The sequence below is a fragment of the Thalassophryne amazonica genome, chromosome 21, assembly GCF_902500255.1.
Source record: "Thalassophryne amazonica chromosome 21, fThaAma1.1, whole genome shotgun sequence".
Taxonomy (NCBI): domain Eukaryota; kingdom Metazoa; phylum Chordata; class Actinopteri; order Batrachoidiformes; family Batrachoididae; genus Thalassophryne; species Thalassophryne amazonica.
The window spans coordinates 9,488,162-9,510,145 of NC_047123.1; positions in this window are offsets into that span (position 1 = coordinate 9,488,162).

Here is a 21,984-nt window from a genome sequence, read left to right on the forward strand (position 1 = left end):
TCCTTGCTCCCATCAGGTATCTGGGCTGCTCTGGCCCCCAGCCCCGGGGCCTCCAAATGCTCAGGCACAGAGTTGTGTGTGTGTGTGTGTGTGTGTTCAGTGTCCTCATTAGTTCTGCCTGTTTACTAAAGTTGGCTTCTTGGGATGAAATCTGCTGTGCGGCTGCTCTTCCAGGGATCGGCCCAGTATTCCCATCTCTCTCTCTCTCTCTCTCTCTCTCTCTCTCTCTCTCTCTCTCTCTCTCACACACACACACACACACACACACACACACACACACACACACAAAAAAAAAAACACACACATGATGAAGCTTCTTATTCTGATATGAAACACAACTATGAAAAAATTTCAGCCACTTGGCAGGAAAACTTGCAGCCCTGCACTCCCCCCCCCCCCCAAAAAAAAATTGTGTGATATTATTTTAATTCTGTCAGAGCAGATGGACCCTGTCTTGAACCTGCTTGAGGTTTTTTCCTGTTAAAATAATGCTGCCTCGTGGTTTCTCTTTGGGAAATAGTGAATCTTTATAAATTAAGTGCAATCAGAAAGTATTCACAGTGCTTCACTTTTCCACATTTTGTTATGTTACAGCCTTACTCCAAATTAGAGTAAATTATTTTCCCCTCAAAATTCTACTCATAACACCCCATAATGACAACATGAAAAAAAAAAATTGGGGGGGAAATTTTTGCAAAATTAGTAATTTCAGATGACTCATTTATTAGGTTTACAGTCTCACTGCCTTCCCCAATGGGATGAGACACTTATTTATCATTTCGGTGTCACATCAATTCCTGAACTACAAATGAACTTGGAGCCAGACTGCCTGATATCTTTGTGTCACTTTCTGGACATGATCATTCAGTAAATATCCTTGTGGACAGCTTAAATTCTGTGCTCACAAGCCTATTGGATACAATCTCTCCACCTACTCTAAAATCATGCTCCCCCAAAACAAACATGCCATTGTTGAACCATGCAGGTTCAGAAATCACCTGCATGGCCTCAAGCACAAGGCTAGACATCACACCATCACAATGGTGTAGTTGAAAACTAGACGTCTTCCACCTCGTGTGGTGCGATGCCGTTCTTTACTATAAGCACACTCTATTGACAACAAAACGGGCCGACTGCTCTGATTTGATTAACGAAAACAAGCACAACTCAAAGTTGCTGTTTGACACTGTGGCATCACTTATTGAAAGACAGCCACCTGCAAGCCGCTCTCCACTTACAGCTCAGGAATTCTCAGATTACTTCGACAAGAAAAAAGATATTAGTCTCATGACTGCACCCTGTAAATGATGTAGGTGCCATCACTGATAGGGCACCTTGACCCCCAGTCTACTGAAAAAATATAGACCAGTACCAAACCCATCATTTTGCTAGTTGTGATAATTTTGTCATAGACCGCATACCTTCTTAAAATTGACAACAGGGTTTGAATCATATCTTCACATATAATATCGGAGAAGTACAGTGGACCTAGAAAGAATTCACAGTGCTTCACTTTTCCATATTTTGTTATGCTACAGCCTTCTTCCAAAATGGATGAAATTCATTTTTCCTCAAAATTCTACACACAATACCCCATAATGATAATGTGAAAAAGGTTTTTTTTTTAGATTTTTAAAAAACTAAGAAATCATATGTACATATATGTATTAACAGCTTTTGCCATGAAGCTCAAAATTTCCACTGATCATCCTTGAGATGTTTCTACAGCGTAATTGGAGTCGGTAAGGTAAGTGAGGTAAGTGCAGTTGGATTGGAAAGACACACACCTGACTACATATAAGGTCCCACAGTTGACAATGCATGTCGGAGCACAAACCAAGCATAAAGTCAAGGGAATTGTCTGTGGACAATGCTGCAAAGAGGAATGGGCAAAACTGCCCAAAGATCGGTGCATCAAGCCTGTGGCATCATATTCAAGAAGAATTGAGGCTGTAATTGGTGCCAAAGGTACATCAACAAAGTATTGACCAAAGGGTATGAATACTCATGGGCATATGTGATTTCTTAGTTTTTATTTTTAATAAATTTGTAAAAATTTCAAAAAACCTTTTTTCATCTTGTCATTATGGGGTGTTGTGAGTAGAATGTTGAGGGTAAAAAAATAATTTACCCCATTTTGGAATAAGGCTGTAACAACAAAATGTGAAAAAAGTGAAGCGCTGTGAATAGTTTCCTAATGCACAGTAGATGCACCGTGCAGAATATGGAACTTAACTGGCTGTTCTTGTTGGGAAAGTGTAGGTACACGGACCCACAACAGGGGGCGCAAATGAACGGACAATGGAGGAAGTCAAATACAACACTTTACTGTTGTGAAAGGGCACAACAAACACAACAGATTACAACAATAGACAAAAGGTCAAATCACAAAAGGTGTCGTGTGGGCAGGCTCGAAGATAGAAGACGTCTGTCCAAAGTAGAACCGGAACCACACGATTTCCTCCGCCACCAGACCCCGGGAATACTGGAGCCGCCAAGTCCCGAACTCCCAGGTGGCCACTGCCTCCGCGTGTCGGATCTGGTACTGCTGGCGAGGAACAAAAAAACAATTAAATGTGGGCGCGTATGCACCCAGCAATTCACACGGCAGGAAAACCAACTCCACCTCTTGTTGGAAAAAGAGTCTGTTATACGATAAACAAAAAGTCACAAAAGGTTACTGTCGAATAAATCTCACAGCCAGCTGAGAACGTTACCTTCCTGGTAAAGCGATATCTCGGCAAAGAGGTGGAGATGACGTCTTGCTGATATACTGATGCTGATCAGATGAGTGGTGACAGCTGTCATAGGTCATGAGTGTCAGCTGTCACCCCGGCTACTCCTGTTAGGCGGTAGCGCCCTCTGGTGCCTGGAGCCCGCACTCCAGGCAGGGTGCCCTCTGGTGGTGGTGGGCCAGCAGTACCTCCTCTTCAGCGGCCCACACAACAGGACCCCCCCCTCAACGGGCGCCTCCTGGCGCCCGACCAGGCTTGTCCGGGTGGCGGCGGTAGAAATCGGCCAGGAGGGCCGGGTCCAGGATGAAGCTCCTCTTCACCCAGGAGCGTTCTTCAGGTCTGTACCCCTCCCAGTCCACCAAATACTGGAAGCCCCGGCCCATCCTATGGACGTCTAAGAGCCGGCGCACAGTCCAAGCCGGCTCGCCATCGATGATCCGGGCAGGAGGTGGTGCCGGACCCGGAGTACAGAGGGGTGAGGTGTGATGGGGCTTGATCCGGGACACGTGGAAAACGGGATGGAAGCTGAAGCCTCACTGCGGCTGGACTGAGTACCTTGATGATTTTAAACGGACCGATATACCGGTCCTGCAGCTTAGGGGAGTCCACTTGAAGGGGTATGTCCTTAGTAGACAACCACACTGCCTGCCCTGGCCGGTACGTAGGGGCCGGGGTCCGCCGACGGTCTGCATGGGCCTTCGTCCTCATCCGGGCCCTCAGCAAGGCAGAACGGGCGGCACGCCACACCCGACGGCACTTCCGTAGGTGGGCCTGGACCGAGGGCACACCGACCTCTCCCTCAACCACCGGAAACAGAGGACGTTGGTACCCCAGACATACCTCGAAAGGGGAGAGGCCGGTGGTTGACGACACCTGGCTGTTATGGGCATACTTGATCCAGGCCAGATGGGTACTCCAGGCCGCCGGGTGCGCGGCTGTCACGCAACGCAGGGCCTGCTCCATCTCCTGATTGGCCCGTTCTGCTTGCCCGTTGGTCTGGGGATGATACCCGGATGAGAGACTCACCGTGGCCCCCAGTTCCCGGCAGAAGCTCCTCCAGACGTGCGAGGAGAACTGGGGACCGCGATCGGAGACGATGTCTGTTGGGATCCCATGCAGCCGGACGACGTGGTGGACCAGGAGGTCCGCTGTCTCCTGGGCCGTCGGGAGCTTCGGGAGGGCCACGAAGTGGGCCGCCTTGGAGAATCGGTCCACTATCGTGAGGATGGTGGTGTTGCCCTGGGACGGCGGGAGGCCCGTGACAAAATCCAGGCCGATGTGGGACCAGGGGCGATGGGGCACGGGCAGTGGCTGGAGCAGTCCCGAAGCCCTGCGATGGTCAGCCTTGCCCCTGGCGCAGGTGGTGCAGGCCTGGATATAATCCCGGACGTCGGCCTCTAGGGACGCCCACCAGAAGCGCTGCCGGACAACTGCCACGGTTCTTCGCACCCCTGGATGACAGGAGAGCTTAGAGCCGTGACAGAAGTCCAGGACTGCAGCCCTAGCTTCTGGTGGGACGTAGAGTCTGTTCTTCGGCCCAGTTCCGGGGTCCGGGCTTCATGCCAGGGCCTCCCGGACGGTTCTCTCTACGTCCCAGGTGAGGGTGGCCACGATAGTGGACTCCGGGATGATGGGTTCCGGTGGATCCGACAACTCCGTTTTGACTTCATCTTCATGTACCCGGGACAAGGCATCCGATCTCTGGTTTTTGGTCACGGGACGGTAGGTGATCCGGAAGTCAAAACGGCCGAAGAACAGTGACCAGCGGGCTTGCCTGGGGTTCAGCCGCTTGGCGGTCCTGATATACTCCAGGTTCCGGTGGTCAGTGAAAACCGTGAATGGCACGGACGTTCCCTCCAACAGATGTCTCCACTCTTCAAGAGCCTCTTTCACCGCAAGGAGTTCTCGATTGCCGACGTCATAGTTCCGTTCGGCCGGGGTCAACCTGCGGGAAAAATAGGCACACGGGTGAAGGACCTTATCGGTCTTCCCACTCTGGGAAAGCACAGCTCCTATCCCTGAGTCCGAGGCGTCCACTTCAACCACTAACTGGCGACTAGGATCGGGCTGCACCAGAACGGGTGCAGACGAGAAGCGCCGTTTCAACTCCTTGAACGCGGCATCGCAACGATCCAACCAGGTGAAGGGGACTTTTGGTGAGGTCAGGGCTGTCAGGGGGCTAACTACCTGACTGTAGCCCTTAATGAACCTCCTGTAGAAATTAGCAAAGCCGAGGAACTGTTGCAGTTTCCTACGGCTAGTGGGTTGGGGCCAGTCTCTCACCGCCGCAACCTTGGCCGGATCAGGAGCGACGGAGTTGGGGGAGATGATAAACCCCAGGAAGGACAAAGATGTGCGGTGGAACTCACACTTCTCGCCCTTCACAAACAGCCGGTTCTCCAACAACCGCTGCAGGACCTGACGTACATGCCGGACATGAGTCTCAGGATCCGGAGAAAAGATGAGTATATCGTCTAGATATACGAAGACGAATCGGTGCAGGAAATCCCGCAAGACATCATTAACCAAAGCTTGGAACGTCGCGGGGGCGTTTGTGAGGCCGAACGGCATGACCAGGTACTCAAAGTGACCTAAGGGGGTGTTAAATGCCATCTTCCACTCGTCTCCCTTCCGGATCCGAACCAGGTGATACGCATTTCTAAGGTCTAGCTTAGTGAATATTCGGGCTCCATGCAGGGGCGTGAACACTGAATCCAACAGGGGCAACGGGTATCGATTACGAACCGTGATTTCGTTCAGTCCCCTATAATCAATACATGGACGAAGTCCGCCGTCTTTTTTACCCACAAAAAAGAAACCTGCACCCATCGGGGAGGTGGAATTCCGGATCAACCCGGCGGCTAAAGAGTCCCGGATGTAGGTCTCCATTGATTCGCGCTCAGGTCGTGAGAGGTTGTACAGCCTGCTGGACGGGAACTCACCGCCTGGAACCAAATCAATGGCACAATCGTACGGACGGTGGGGGGGAAGGGTGAGCGCCAGATCCTTACTGAACACATCTACAAGGTTGTGGTACTCCACCGGCACCGTCCCTAGATTGGGCGGGACTCTGACCTCCTCCTTAGCCTGGGAACCGGGAGGAACCAAGGAACCTAAACATACCCGATGGCAGGTCTCGCTCCACTGAACCACTACCCCAGACGACCAATCGATCCGGGGATTGTGTTTTAACATCCAGGGGAACCCTAAAATCACACGGGAGGTAGCAGGAGTCACAAAAAACTTGATCTCCTCCCGGTGATTTCCTGACACCACCAGAGTTACAGGTGGTGTCTTATGCGTGATTGGAGGGAGTAGGGAGCCATCTAGTGCCCGCACCTGCACAGGCGAGGTAAGCGCCACCAGAGGGAGCCCTATCTCCCTGGCCCATCTGCTGTCTAACAGATTCCCTTCAGAGCCCGTGTCCACCAGTGCTGGGGCCTTCAGGGTTAAATCCTCATAAAGGATTGTAACTGGGAGTCGTGTGGCAATGTGGGTGTGTCCCACGTGAATGTCTCGGCCCACCCCTAGCCCAGTTTCTAGGGGTGGGCGTTGGTGTTTAACTGCTCCGGGCAGTCTCTTACCTGATGCTCTATCGAGCCACAAACAAAACACGCTCCGCGGGCCAGCCTCCTCTGTCTATCTGGTGCCCTAAATGTGGCCCTGCTCGTGTCCATAGCTTCGTCAGCAGGGGGAGCTGTAACCACACGGAGCGCAGGGGCCGTGGAGCGTGGGGAGGGCGGAACGCGATCGGAACCGGAAGGGAGAGGGACGGCGCGTGCCCGGCCACGCCCTTCGTCTCGTTCCCGACGGCGTTCTTCTAACCAATTGTCTAATTGTATGACGAGATCAATAAGCCCATCTAAATCCCGCGGTTCGTCCTTAGCCACCAGGTGCTCCTTTAGAACCAATGACAGTCCGTTTACAAAGGTGGCGCGGAGGGCAGTGCTATTCCAGCCGGACCTCGCAGCCACGATGCGGAAGTCGACTGCATAGGCAGCTGCGCTCCGGCGCCCCTGTCTCATTGACAGTAGCACGGCTGAAGTGGTCTCTCCTCTATTTGGGTGATCGAACACTGTTCTGAACTCCCTCACAAACCCATCATATGTCTGAAGGAGCCGTGAATTCTGCTCCCAGAGCGCTGTAGCCCAAGCGCGTGCCTCACCGCGAAGCAGGTTTATTACATAAGCTATCTTGCTGGCATCAGTCGCGTACATGACGGGACGTTGTGCGAAGACGAGCGAACACTGCATAAGGAAGTCCGCGCACGTCTCCACACAACCTCCGTACGGCTCTGGAGGGCTTATGTATGCTTCCGGGGAAGGTGGGAGGGGTCGTTGAACGACCTGTGGAACGTCACTGTTACGCACAGGGTCGACGGGAGGGAGAGCTGCAGCAGCGCCCTGAGGGCGCGCTTCCACCTGCGCGGCGAGAGCCTCCACCCTGCGGTTAAGGAGGACGTTCTGCTCGGTCACTAACACTAACCCCATGCAGCAGACAAACTTAATGTTGGGTAACTGGTACTTCTGATGAGGCAGATACCACTTTTTTGTTAGATTTTAGAAGAAAAATGATTCAAATTCATTTCAATATTACAAGATATCATGTACACTTGTTGACATAAGTTTACATACGGCTTCAGAACAAACATTCATCACAGAGGCAGACAAATGGTTCATCCCCACATCCAAAAAGTAGTCATCAACCTGCCACAGCCAGGTGTAACAAGGGTGTCTCCTTTGCCTTTTCCAGTTGCTGTGGTCGGGAACACTGAGCTACCTGCATATCACACGGCCGGAATGTCACAGCTGAATGTTGCCGAAAACCTGGTCACCAAAGTCATCATTAAACCAGGTTAACATTCATTGGATATGTTACCTCATAATACGAATTAAGCATAACAGATGGTGCTAACTGTTCCTTTTCAGAACCCAATGAATGCAACCAACAATTTTCATTGTGTTTTAGCAAAATTTGAGCAACTTTAAATTTTGACCCCCGTACAAACTGAAATGGACTTTTATCACCTGCTGTTTTTACCCAATAACTCCATAACATTCAGTCTTTGTGGAATATTTATGATAAGACAAATAATATGGTATCCTTTACAATATAACTTGAGCATTTTTACATATTTACTCCTGTGTAATTGTTCTTTGACCTCCCCATATTTTGCTATAGCTACAGTGCATCCAGAAGGTATTCACATCCTAACCCTAACCCTAACTCTGCATGCAGTACCCCATAATGACAAAGTCAATTTTCTTTTTAGATTTTTGCAAATTTATTAAAAAATAATAAGAAGAATAATAAAAAACTAAGAAATCACATGTACATAAATATTTGCAGTCTTTGCTCAATAGCCTTTGCTGCTAAAGGTAAAAATGAACTTACTCAATTTTGGAATAAAGCTATAACATAAAAAAATGTGGAAAAAGTGAAGAGCTGTGAATACTTTCCAAGGGCTACATCTTAGAATGACTATCATATATATATTTATAATGGGTGGTACATTTTGCCACCCTTGGTGGTATTGACACGCCCACTTTCAAGGGATCTGGCCCAAGGCCTGGCTACGCTATTTTTCTTAAAATGATGATCTTGCATTACTAATTTGTTTAAACGTCCTCCACATTGTGCTGTAAATGAATATGCACTTAATCTCTTACCTTCATCTTGGATATCGGCACATATATGTGACATGTTTACCATAGTGCTGTCAAGCTGTTGACAAGCTGCAGGATGCGTGTGCAGGTTTACATCTGTGTGGTATGAAGGAAGAAAATCTGGCTCTGAGAGTGTGAGTCTAATTAAAATGATGAAAATAATTACTGATACAGGCTGACAGACAGCCTCGCCCTCAGACATCCTCAGTAATTAGTTAATTAACCAAATGCAAATTAGCAGCAAGAATTAGTCAGCCAGGCTTAACGGAGGAGATGGTGAGCTCTTCGTTTGCTTTCTGCTGCTCCGCCTTTGCTATCGTGTGAGCGCGTTTGTGCGCCTCCTCGACTATACTGTGTGCAAAAGCAGGGCAGGAATGCTTATTACACTTTATCGCTATTTTGCACAGCACAGTAACATTACTCTGTGTAACTTTTTTATTTTTACCCAAGTCAACTCATTCAAATTAAAAACGTGATTTCAGGGTAATGAGGCAATAATTTTCTCAGCATTTGCCGAGGTTCCACTTCAAATTTCCAATACTTATGTACGGTAATATAAACGCTGATTAAGAAAATCTACGATTGATGCATTTTCGAAAACAACTTGAAGCTGAAATTTCAACCCCCCCTGATAGCAGAGCAACAATCATTCATCAAAAGAAAACAGAATGTTTGAGCTTCGTGGAAGATCACGATTCAAGAAAAGGTATTGAAGAAATGAAATAAGTTTAAATACAGAGCATCACTGGAAGACAAACATGCACTGATAGAACATCTGGAAGATGCAATCAGATGTCTTGTATGACTTAAGAATCGGGACCATAAGACATTGGTAAGACCCATAATAGTGTACAGGGTTGAGAAATGGGCAGTGAAGGGAGTTAGATTAGATTACATTAGATTAGATAGAATTTTATTGATTCTTTGGGAAGACTCCATCAGGAAAATTGAGGTTCCAGCGGCATTATATGGCAGCACACAGGGGAAGAAGCACACAGAGTATCAAAAGTGAAAGTAAAAAAAAGAAAAAGTGCAGGATGTAAGGTTTTAAGAAGCACAACCCAGGACCCCTTTGTAGGGAAAAACATAGACAGGTGAAAATACTGTACTTTAATTGAGAGTCGCACACTAGAGTGGGTAACGCACACTGTGTGACACACGGCAAACAGACCTGTTTGGGATCAGGCACAGGGGACAGTCCAGAAAACAGGCAGGAGTTCACAATGAGTTTTTGCCTGCCCCTGCTCCTCTGGACACGGGCAGGCAAAAACCCAAAGTCAAGGAGATTAGGCAGGGTTCGGTAAGTGATACTCCACATCTGAGCCTCCCTATGTAACCTTTCCCTTGAAACAAAGTTATTCCAGTGGTAACCAAGGATCCTCTAGCGAGACCCAGTGCCAAAGACATCTAGCACTGCCTTACTGTCCAGTATTCATCACTATACAGTCAGACAGGAAGTACCAGGACCTCCAAAAGTTGGGCCTTCATTCTCCTGCAGTGATATTGGTTGGTATCCAGTCGTCCTCTTAGGTCACTGGTTAGCATCCAGTTATCACAACACTATAGTAAGTAGGGCCTGTGGAGGTCTTACTAAACCACCTAAAGTCCAAGTAAAAAAAAAAAAAAAATCATAATTATGACCTTTGATCTCAATGACCTTAACTTTTGCCAAAACAAACAAGAGTCAATCTTCATCTATGAACCATTTTGGTAGAAATTGACCAAAGAACCTTGAGGAGTAGACAACAGATAGACAGACAGATCACAGATGGGGTTTTTCCCTGGCCAACAATGACTAAAATTTGGCAAATGTGTTATTGCCTTACAAAGACAGGAAATCACCTACATATGTTTGTGAACTGTAGCTCAGTGGGATACGTATTGCGCCAGCAGGAGGCCTGGGTTTGATTCCCAGTTACACTGTAACTACAGTGAGCAAAATAAGTATTTGAACACCCTGCAATTTTGCAAGTTCTCCCACTTAGAAATCATGGAGGGGTCTGAAATTTTCATCTTAGGTGCATGTCCACTGTGAAAGACATAATCTAAAAAAAAAAAATCCAGAAATCACAATGTATGATTTTTTAATAATTCATTTGCATTTTAATTGCATAAAATAAGTGTTTGACCCCCAACAAACCAGCAAGAATTCTGGCTCACACAGACCTGTTAATTTTTCTTTAAGAAGCCCTCTTATTCTGCACTCTTTACTTGTATTAATTGCACCTGTTTGAACTTGTTACCTGTATAAAAGACACCTGTTCACACACTCAATTACACTCCAACCTGTTCACCATAGCCAAGACCAAAGAGCTGTCTAAGGACCCAGGGACAAAACTGTAGACCTGCACAAGGCTGGGATGGACTACAGGACAACAGGCAAGCAGCTTGGTAGAAGACAACAACTGTTTTGATTATTTATTAGAAAGTGGAAGAAACACAAGATGACTGTCAATCTCCCTCGGTCTGGGATTCTATGCAAGATCTCACTTTGTGGGGTAAGGATGATTCTGAGAAAGCTCAGAGCTACACAGGAGGACCTGGTCAATGACCTGAAGAGAGCTGGGACCACAGTCACAAAGATTACGTTAGTAACACATGATGCTGTCATGGTTTAAAATCCTGCAGGGCAGCAAGGTCCCCCTGCTCAAGCCAGCACATGTCCAGGCCCATTTGAAGTTCACCAGTGACCATCTGGATGATCCAGAGGAGGCATGGGAGAAGGTCATGTGGTCAGATGAGACCAGAATAGAGCTTTTTGGAATCAACTCCACTTACCATGTTTAGAGGATGAGAACAACCCCAAGAAAACCATCCCAACCATGAAGCATGGGGGTGGAAACATCATACTCTGGGGGTGCTCTTCTGCAAAGGGGACAGGACGACTGCACCGTATTGAAGGGAGGATGGATGGGGTCATGTATTGCAAATTTTGGCAAACAACCTCCTTCCCTCAGTCAGAGCATTGAAGATGGGTCATGGCTGGGTCTTCCAGCATGACAATGACCCCAAACACACAGCCAGGGCAACTAAGGAGAGGCTCTGTAAGAAGCATTTCAAGGTCCTGGAGTGGCCTGGCCAGTTTCCAGACCTGAACTCAATAGAAAATCTTTGGAGGGAGCTGAAACTCCAAACCTGAAAGATCTAGAGAAGATCTGTATGGAGGAGTGGACCAAAATCCCTGCTGCAGTGTGCAAACCTGGTGAAAAACTACAGGAAACGTTTGACCTCTGTAATTGCAAACAAAGGCTACTTTACCAAATATTAACATTGATTTTCACAGGTGATCAAATACTTATTTGCAGCAGTAACATACAAATAAATTATTAAAAAATCATACATTGCGATTTCCGGATTTTTTTTTTTTTAGATTATGTCTCTCACAGTGGACATGGATGAAAATTTCAGACCCCTCCATGATTTCTAAGTGGGAGAACTTGCAAAATCGCAGGATGTTCAAATACTTATTTTCCTCACTGTAGGAACCAGGATTGGGCAAGGAAGTAATCTGCATCTGAATCCGGGGATAAGCACCAGCCCTAAAGGACTTCAGAATCTATACAGGATACACTCACCGGCCACTTTATTAGGTACACCTTGCTAGCACCGAGTTGAACCCCGTCTTGGCTTCAGAACTGCCTTAATTCTTCATGGCATACATTTAGCAAGGTTGCAGCTTACTGGATATCTTCTCTTTTCCGGATCATTCTCTGTAACCCTGAGAGATGGTTGTGTGTGAAAATCCCAGTTTCTGAAATACTCATCCGGTACCAACAACCAAAATGTCTTAAATCCTTTTTCTTCCCAATTCTGATGTTCTGTTTGAACTTCAGCAAGTTGTCTTCACCACGTCTAGATGATTAAATGCAACAAGTTGCTGCCATGTGATTGACTGATTAGCTATTTTCATTAACAAGCCATTGAACAGGTGTATCTAATAAAGTGGCTGCTGACTGTAGGTGTCACACAGTGGGTTCTTATTGGCTTTTGGTTCCACACGAAGCTAGTAGAAGAACACAATGTTTGAGTCGTACACACAAGACAAAAGCTCTTATTGTTCAGGTATATAGTCTGAACATTAAACTCAAAATGACCCTTATTATTTGTGAAAGAACCCAAACATTTAGTGTTCACTGCGAGTGATAACCACGAGCACCAGCGTTAACCACAGTTAGCATGGCCGCACATGTTCTTGCTAAGTACGCGTGGTGTTTTAACTCTGGGCTAAATGGAGGCAGATGGATGGAGCACAGCGCAGGAAGGAGGCGCAGAAAAAGAAAGCTACACATATTTTAAAAGCGTAGTAATTCTACTTTCAAATCATTCCAGTTCACATGATCGGAGAAAAGCCACTGTAGATCCTCGGACACCCTGCAGCTCACAAGAACCCACTTAACCACCACGCTGAAGTCAACAAGATTACGTGAGCAAGAATAATTATTTTTCCCGCTGTTGCTCAGTGCGGCGGGTGAGTTGGCGCTGGTCATGGCTGAGATCTCTCTCATTAACACCGACTTTGATTTGCCTGTGGCTCGTTTTAGGGAAGATCTGAGAGAAAACAGTTCCAGCCACATAACAGCCCACCATCCCTCAGTGTGGCCAAACAGAGTGCGGGAAAATACACGGAACTATCCTTTACAGCACCAGTTAATACACTTCAGAAGTAAATGTCATAATATAACCATGACAGAGTGATAGAGTATCATCAGGCACGGTCAAACTGTGAGTCAGAAACATGTTTTAAATGTTAGTCATCACATTTCTGCCACACAACCAGCTGGATAGTCACATCTCCAGATGTCAAATACATACCTGTACACAATATGCATGCATGTACACAATATGCATGTATGTACACAAAATACATGCATGTACACAATATACATATATGTACACAAAATACATGCATGTACACAATATGCATGCATGCACACAATATGCATGTATGTACACAAAAAGCATGCATGTACACAATATGCAAGCATGTACACAATATGCATGCATGTACACAATATGCATGTATGCACACAAAATACATGCATGTACACAATATGTATGCATGTACACAATATACATGCATGTACACAATATGCATGTATGCACACAAAATACACACATGTACACAATATACATGCATGCACACAATATGCATGTATGTACACAATATGTATGCATGTACACAAAAAGCATCCATGTACACACTATGCATGTATGTACACAAAATGCATGCATGTTTGCTTGTAACATACAGTTGTATAACTGGTGACATAAAAGTTGCCCTGTCCAGTTTCTCCAATCACAGCCTCAGTTTTGGAGAACTACCTATCCCAGACAGATTTCCCAGATAGGACCACAGAATCTGTGTTAATTAATATACTGATGTAACTGAAGAAATGTTCATGTGTCCGTCCACTGACCTTTCTAAAGAAAACTGGCTGTAAAACTTAATTATTTGTATTCACAATTCTTGTAATATTCAGTTTGTCCAGTTACATATCAATCAATCAATCAATCAATCAATTTTTTATATAGCGCCAAATCACAACAAACAGTTGCCCCAAGGCGCTTTATATTGTAAGGCAAGGCCATACAATAATTATGTAAAACCCCAATGGTCAAAACGACCCCCTGTGAGCAAGCACTTGGCTACAGTGGGAAGGAAAAACTCCCTTTTAACAGGAAGAAACCTCCAGCAGAACCAGGCTCAGGGAGGGGCAGTCTTCTGCTAGGACTGGTTGGGGCTGAGGGAGAGAACCAGGAAAAAGACATGCTGTGGAAGAGAGCAATCACTAATGATTGAATGCAGAGTGGTGCATACAGAGCAAAAAGAGAAAGAAACAGTGCATCATGGGAACCCCCCAGCAGTCTACGTCTATAGCAGCATAACTAAGGGATGGTTCAAGGTCACCTGATCCAGCCCTAACTATAAGCTTTAGCAAAAAGGAAAGTTTTTAGCCTAATCTTAAAAGTAGAGAGGGTGTCTGTCTCCCTGATCTGAATTGGGAGCTGGTTCCACAGGAGAGGAGCCTGAAAGCTGAAGGCTCTGCCTCCCATTCTACTCTTACAAACCCTAGGAACTATAAGTAAGCCTGCAGTCTGAGAGCGAAGCGCTCTATTGGGGTGATATGGTACTACGAGGTCCCTAAGATAAGATGGGACTTGATTATTCAAAACCTTATAAGTAAGAAGAAGAATTTTAAATTCTATTCTAGAATTAACAGGAAGCCAATGAAGAGAGGCCAATATGGGTGAGATATGCTCTCTGTAACTAGGTTTAAGGATATGATTCCTTCTTTATGTTCTCTAATGCCATATACCAACACAGTGCAGAGTAGCTACCTAAACTCTGTAAGTGAGATAGAGTATCTCGTCAATAGTTTTACATCCTCATTGAAGACAACTTTGGATGCTGTAGCTCCTCTGAAAAAGAGCTTTAAATCAGAAGTGCCTGACTCCGTGGTATAACTCACAAACTCGTAGCTTAAAGCAGATAACCCGTAAGTTGGAGAGGAAATGGCGTCTCACTAATTTAGAAGATCTTCACTTAGCCTGGAAAAAGAGTCTGTTGCTCTATAAAAAAGCCATCCGTAAAGCTAGGACATCTTTCTACTCATCACTAATTGAAGAAAATAAGAACAACCCCAAGTTTCTTTTCAGCACTGTAGCCAGGCTGACAAAGAGTCAGAGCTCTATTGAGCTGAGTATTCCATTAACTTTAACTAGTAATGACTTCATGACTTTCTTTGCTAACAAAATTTTAACTATTAGAGAAAAAATTACTCATAACCATCCCAAAGACGTATCGTTGTCTTTGGCTGCTTTCAGTGATGCCGGTGTTTGGTTGGACTCTTTCTCTCCGATTGTTCTGTCTGAGTTGTTTTCATTAGTTACTTCATCCAAACCATCAACATGTTTATTAGACCCCATTCCTACCAGGCTGCTCAAGGAAGCCCTACCATTATTTAATGCTTCGATCTTAAATATGATCAATCTATCTTTGTTAGTTGGCTATGTACCACAGGCTTATAAGGTGGCAGTAATTAAACCATTACTTAAAAAGCCATCACTTGACCCAGCTATCTTAGCTAATTATAGGCCAATCTCCAACCTTCCTTTTCTCTCAAAAATTCTTGAAAGGGTAGTTGTAAAACAGCTAACTGATCATTTGCAGAGGAATGGTCTGTTTGAAGAGTTTCAGTCAGGTTTTAGAATTCATCATAGTACAGAAACAGCATTAGTGAAGGTTACAAAAGATCTTCTTATGGCCTCGGACAGTGGACTCATCTCTGTGCTTGTTCTGTTAGACCTCAGTGCTGCTTTTGATACTGTTGACCATAAAATTTTATTACAGAGATTAGAGCATGCCATAGGTATTAAAGGCACTGCGCTGCGGTGGTTTGAATCATATTTGTCTAATAGATTACAATTTGTTCATGTAAATGGGGAATCTTCTTCACAGACTAAAGTTAATTATGGAGTTCCACAAGGTTCTGTGCTAGGACCAATTTTATTCACTTTATACATGCTTCCCTTAGGCAGTATTATTAGACGGTATTGCTTAAATTTTCATTGTTACGCAGATGATACCCAGCTTTATCTATCCATGAAGCCAGAGGACACACACCAATTAGCTAAACTGCAGGAATGTCTTACAGACATAAAGACATGGATGACCTCTAATTTCCTGCTTTTAAACTCAGATAAAACTGAAGTTACTGTACTTGGCCCCACAAATCTTAGAAACATGGTGTCTAACCAGATCCTTACTCTGGATGGCATTACCCTGACCTCTAGTAATACTGTGAGAAATCTTGGAGTCATTTTCGATCAGGATATGTCATTCAAAGCGCATATTAAACAAATATGTAGGACTGCTTTTTTGCATTTACGCAATATCTCTAAAATCAGAAAGGTCTTGTCTCAGAGTGATGCTGAAAAACTAATTCATGCATTTATTTGCTCTAGGCTGGACTATTGTAATTCATTATTATCAGGTTGTCCTAAAAGTTCCCTAAAAAGCCTTCAGTTAATTCAAAATGCTGCAGCTAGAGTACTGACGGGGACTAGAAGGAGAGAGCATATCTCACCCATATTGGCCTCTCTTCATATGGGCTTTGAAATAAATGGTAAATGGACTGCATTTATATTACGCTTTTCCATCTGCATCAGATGCTCAAAGCACTTTACAAATGATACCTCACATTCACCCTGATGTCAGGGTGCTGCCATACAAGGCGCCTACTACACATCAGGAGTAATAGGGGATTGACGACCTTGTCCAAGGGCCCTTAGTGATTTTCCAGTCAGGCTGGGATTTGAACTGAGGATCTTCTGGTCTCAAGCCCAGCGCTTAACCACTAGACCATCACCTCCCCCAAAAAGAAGAGACTGTATATAAAAAAAAAATCTGTAATGCTTAAATGGTTAATTAGATTTTTTATTTTTATTTTTTTGTTAAACACATTGAATTAAAGCTGAAATTCGACACAACAAACACAACCTGTTTGTTTGATTTCAGCTTCACCGTGGCACTGTACAGAGGTGAAAAACGGTGTCACTGTCCAAATACTTGTGGACCTAACTGCACTTTAAACTGCAAAATTTATTGTGTACGTTTTTCTCTCTGATAGTTCTTTTTGCATGCATGTAAATGAATGTATTTTATTTAAATCCACACACAAATGATGAGTGCATCTGCCATCGGCATATAATGCATAAACGAAAGAGCACGTGCGTGTGTGTGCGTGTGTGTGTGTGAGGGTGCGTGCATCCATGCAGCTTGAAGGTACGGAGTCATGTGCACATTCAGGTCAGAGCTGTCAATCATTCCCAGTCTGCTACTGTGTGTGTGTGTGTGTGTGTGTGTGTGTGTGTGTGTGTGTGTGTGTGTGTGTGTGTGTGTGTGTGTGTGTGTGTGTGTGTGTGTGTGTGTGTGTGTGCACTGACTCACTTTAAACTAATGTTAACCATTTCTTTATGTTTCACTTCGTAGTGCAGGATCATCTTCATGCTTCATGGGAATTGAAGCAGCTTTGCAGCAAAGGGTTTCTCCTTTTGCTGCTGAAATCTACTTCATGAAGGTGATATGTTACATGTAGAATTTGACAGAAATGGATGGTCTTTGGGGGGGGGGGGGGGTGCAAGCCAATACCCATATTAAGGGTAAAAAAAATTACGATACTGATATATCTATATACGTATATATCTATATTAAGTACTATATACTTAAAAAATGTACACTCACAGAAATATTTAACCCTAACTTTAAGATTTATGTAATTTTATTACATGACAAATTCCCATTTACTTTTTTTTTAGATAATTTTAATACAAACCTACCAAATAAACCTGACATGATGCATATTCATTACTGTAATAAATCATATTTATTTGAAATGCATAATCCCCAACTTTATGTATTTAGTATTAATAAAATATAATTACTCTAAATTGCATAATAATTATGTTACCTATACAAGATAAATGGCATAGGTAACATAATTATTATGCAATTCAAACAATATACTTTATGTATTTTAAATAAAGACTGTCATTATTATTGATTTGAGGATTATGCATTTCAAATGAATAGGATGTATTACAGTAATGAATATGCATCATGTCAGGTTTATTTGGTAGGTTTGTATTAAAATTATCTAAAAAAAAAAAAAAAAAGTAAATGGGAATCTGCCATGTAATAAAATTACATAAATCTTAAAAGTTAGGATTAAATATTTCTGTGAGTGTAAACAATTGCAAACATTTATTTGATGTTGTAATGTAATTGAGGCTTGATGATTTACAGTTTACCCTTAGCAAAAAGTAGTATACTTAAAGTTCATTTTATTAAGTATGCTTCAGTATAAGTATAGCAAGTATGCTACAGACCGTGTACTGTTAGTATACTAGAAAGTACACAAATTGAATACTTTTTTGGACTAAATTGGAACATTTCAAGTTTATAAAAGTATATTTTAAAGTTTGTTTCAAGTTTGCAAAAGTACACTCTAAAGTATACAACAAGTACACTCATCTATATACTATCAACGTACTTGGTATATCCCTCTTGTATGCTTAAAGTATACCACAAGTGCACTTATCGATATACTGCCATTGTACTAGTTGTATACTTTGAGTCCCTATTTTTAGTTTATTATTGTATACTTAAAGCATACTGTTATACACATTGGTTATTTCACTATTTTACTTTTATATTTTCATTTTGCTTGGCATACTACTTGTAGCTTACTATTTATATACTGAAAATATACTCCTTAAAGTATTCTTAAAGTTTACTCATACTGTATGTACACAAGAGTGTGATGCATTTAAAAAAAAATCACAAGACAGAATGTTGAAAACAAGTTTGATATATTTTCAAACATTTCAAAAACAAAGACCTATGAAATCAAGGTCCTTCCTTTGTTGAGAAAATTAAAGGAAAAAGTGCATGTAAAATGTAAACATAATGGTCTCTCCAAGATCAAGTCCTTATTTGTAAACATAGCGTCTTCAACTTCCTTGTCAAAAAAAGTAAAAGAAAAGTGTGAACCTTTGGAACCAAAAATAAATAACCACATAGAAAAAAAATCTGTACTTTTATGACTTCTTTTCAGTTACTTGAGTCAATGGCTTTACTTAGTATATCTTGCTCCAAGTGCATAATAAGTGTTAGTACTTTGTGGCAGAAAGATGTAAAAAGTATACTAAAGTATACATTTTAGTATTAAAGTATAAGTATAAGTCTTAGTATTAGTGTACTTAGACTTAGACTTTTGTTTATACTTCTCAGTATAAGCCAAGTATACTTCACTATACTATTCTTAAGTATATAAAATATAGTTTATAAAAAGTCACCTTCAAGTATACTTCCTCGATTTTAGAAAAAAAATAAGTATACTCATAGTACACTTGAATAAACTTTTTGCTAAGGGTAAACATGACCAACAACTAATCAATGTACATCACACTGCCATCACGTTGCCTTCACTTGAATCGATGGTCGCCATCACTCAGCATTGGACTTCTTATCTGTTTTGGCCCCGCCTACGTGGTTTCATAGTGACCACTTGTCTCTTGTTAAGCGCCTTGGGGCAACTGTTTGTTGTGATTTGGCGCTATATAAAAAATTGATTGATTGATTGATTGATTGTTGCGGCAAAATGCCCACTCTGATTAAAAATAAATGGCAGCTGGTCACTTTGCCTCTGTCTCTTGTAGATAATGTGACCAAGGCATGATGGGGGTCCCAGCCATACTTGACAGCAATGGAAATGATGCTGTTGGCATGCCCTCTGTTGGACAAACTATAACATTAGATTACATTAGATTAGATTAGACATAACTTTATTGATCCCTTGGGAAGACTCCCTTAGGGAAATTGAGGTTCCAGTAGTATTGTATAGCAGCACACAGGGTAAGAAGCACACAGAGTATCAAAAGTGAAAGTAAAAATGATACCATCTCAACAGATAAATGCTTTTTTTTGCATTGATTGTTCAGTGAAATAAAAGTTTTCATATCATCACAAACAACAGCGACATCAATATGCTCAGGCTCTAATTATGAGCAATATTGATAACATCATAGGGCGTTTTTGACACAAAACTGTTGTGGTCTGTCCATCAATCGGCTTATTGATCACACAGCACACCAATGTTTCAGTGTTGAGGATCCTAACAACTGGAGAATGGAAAAGGGCCATTCAGACTTTACCTGGCTGTGGCAGGTGGATGGTTACTTATGAGAGGTGGGGATAGAGCAGCTGTCTACCTGGATGGCAACCATCCAGAACCCAAGACAGCATTGTGGAAAATGCATTGAAGCACAGCATCAACACAAGCTGACAAAACGTAACTTCGTCTGCATGTAATTACAAAGGTGGGTATTATTTGTAATACATCTACAAATACAGTAGTTTTCCATCAAGTAGCAGCTTGTTGGATTGAATATTTGAGGAGTAATTGACATGTAGAGGATTTTTTTATTGCATTTAGCTCATATTTTGGTTTGCCATCCTCTTGTTCTGCAATCCTTTGCTCAGTAAAAATAGAAATCCTTTAAAACATTCGGTAAACAGCACACTTTCTCTGGCGGTGATGTATGACTGTGTTTCCACTCACTAAGTAACCAGCAGCCAAAGCGCTGACGCTGTGGGATTCAAGCTTTTTCTTTCTCCAGGGACCCATAGCGGAAGCTCATCTACCCAAAACACAACAGAAAAATAATTTTGACAGCAGCTAAAAATACAAGAACCAACCCCAGAGAGAATGTGTCAATATTTTGTAAACACAAAATGATTTACTTCTGTTTGAAATGTCATTTTCTCAACTTTTCATGACGAGACACACATAATGTCGGTGGAAAAAGTACAGAGTGTTTGTATTTTTCTTTTTCTTCATTTGGCATGCAGCTCTCATTGTGGTGCATCACAGCAAATCATCCTTCACCACATCTACAAACACCTCTTTAGGCTCCCTCCTGCCTGGCAGCTCCATCCTCAGCATCCTTCTCATGATATACCCCACAATCATCCACTGCACATGCCCGAAAAACATTGTTTTGTCTCTCTCGCAGTCAAACATTGGAATATGTACAAGTTCAAAACTGAAAATACTTGCTTCTCAAAGGCCATTTAACTCCATTTGTACATGATTTTTTTTTTTTTTTTTTTTTTTTATGACATTGAGCTATAAGTACCGTATATTCAATCACACTGGAGTAATAAGTCACACCTGTCAAAAATGTCTCTTTTATCAGTCATACTTTTTCCTGTATGTGGAGCTAGCCTGTTAGCACGGCGTTTCCCTTGGGGGCAAGTTTAACAATGTACAGAAATTCAGTGTAGCACATGTGCACAGAACAGTCTGTGCTGTTATTTAATGTAAGAACTTTTTAAATTCCAAAAATTATGAAAAATGGACAAATAAATATGTGATGGACAATATACTGGATGTTACGTGATGCAGTTTGGACAACAGAAAACATGAGATGGATATGGATGGAGAAGTGAACAATAGATTTGTGCAGGAATCCATCAGTTTGTTGTAACTTTTAAATGTCCAAATTAAGCAACATGGACAAATACCTATGCAATGGACAACATCCTGGATGCTATTTGATGTAGTTTGGACAACATAAAATGTCAGTTGGACACAGATCTGGAACTGAGCAGTGGGTTTTTCAGGAAGCCCTCAGCTTGTGGTGAGTGCCATAAGGACTTTTAAATTCAAAAACTAAGAAAGGTGGAGAAATAAACGTGATCAGCCAAATCAAACACTTTGGGAAATGCAAGATAGGCAGCAAAAAAAAAATACTGCCAATGTTCACTCTTGCCTTCATTGCATGCTGGTTGCTGAACAGCAAATTGTTGAGACTGAATCCTACTGAGAAGAACCATTGCATGTTACCTTGCAAGGCATAAAAAGCAGTGTAATACCTTTGTAGCTGTTGCAATCCAGACAATCACTTTTTCTTTCCAGAGATGTACAATAAATCCTTTTGTACTGTCTGTTGTAACAATCTCTTCACCCTAAATAGAAGCAAAGTTGATTTGCAAAGCAAGGAGAACATCTTCTCGACTA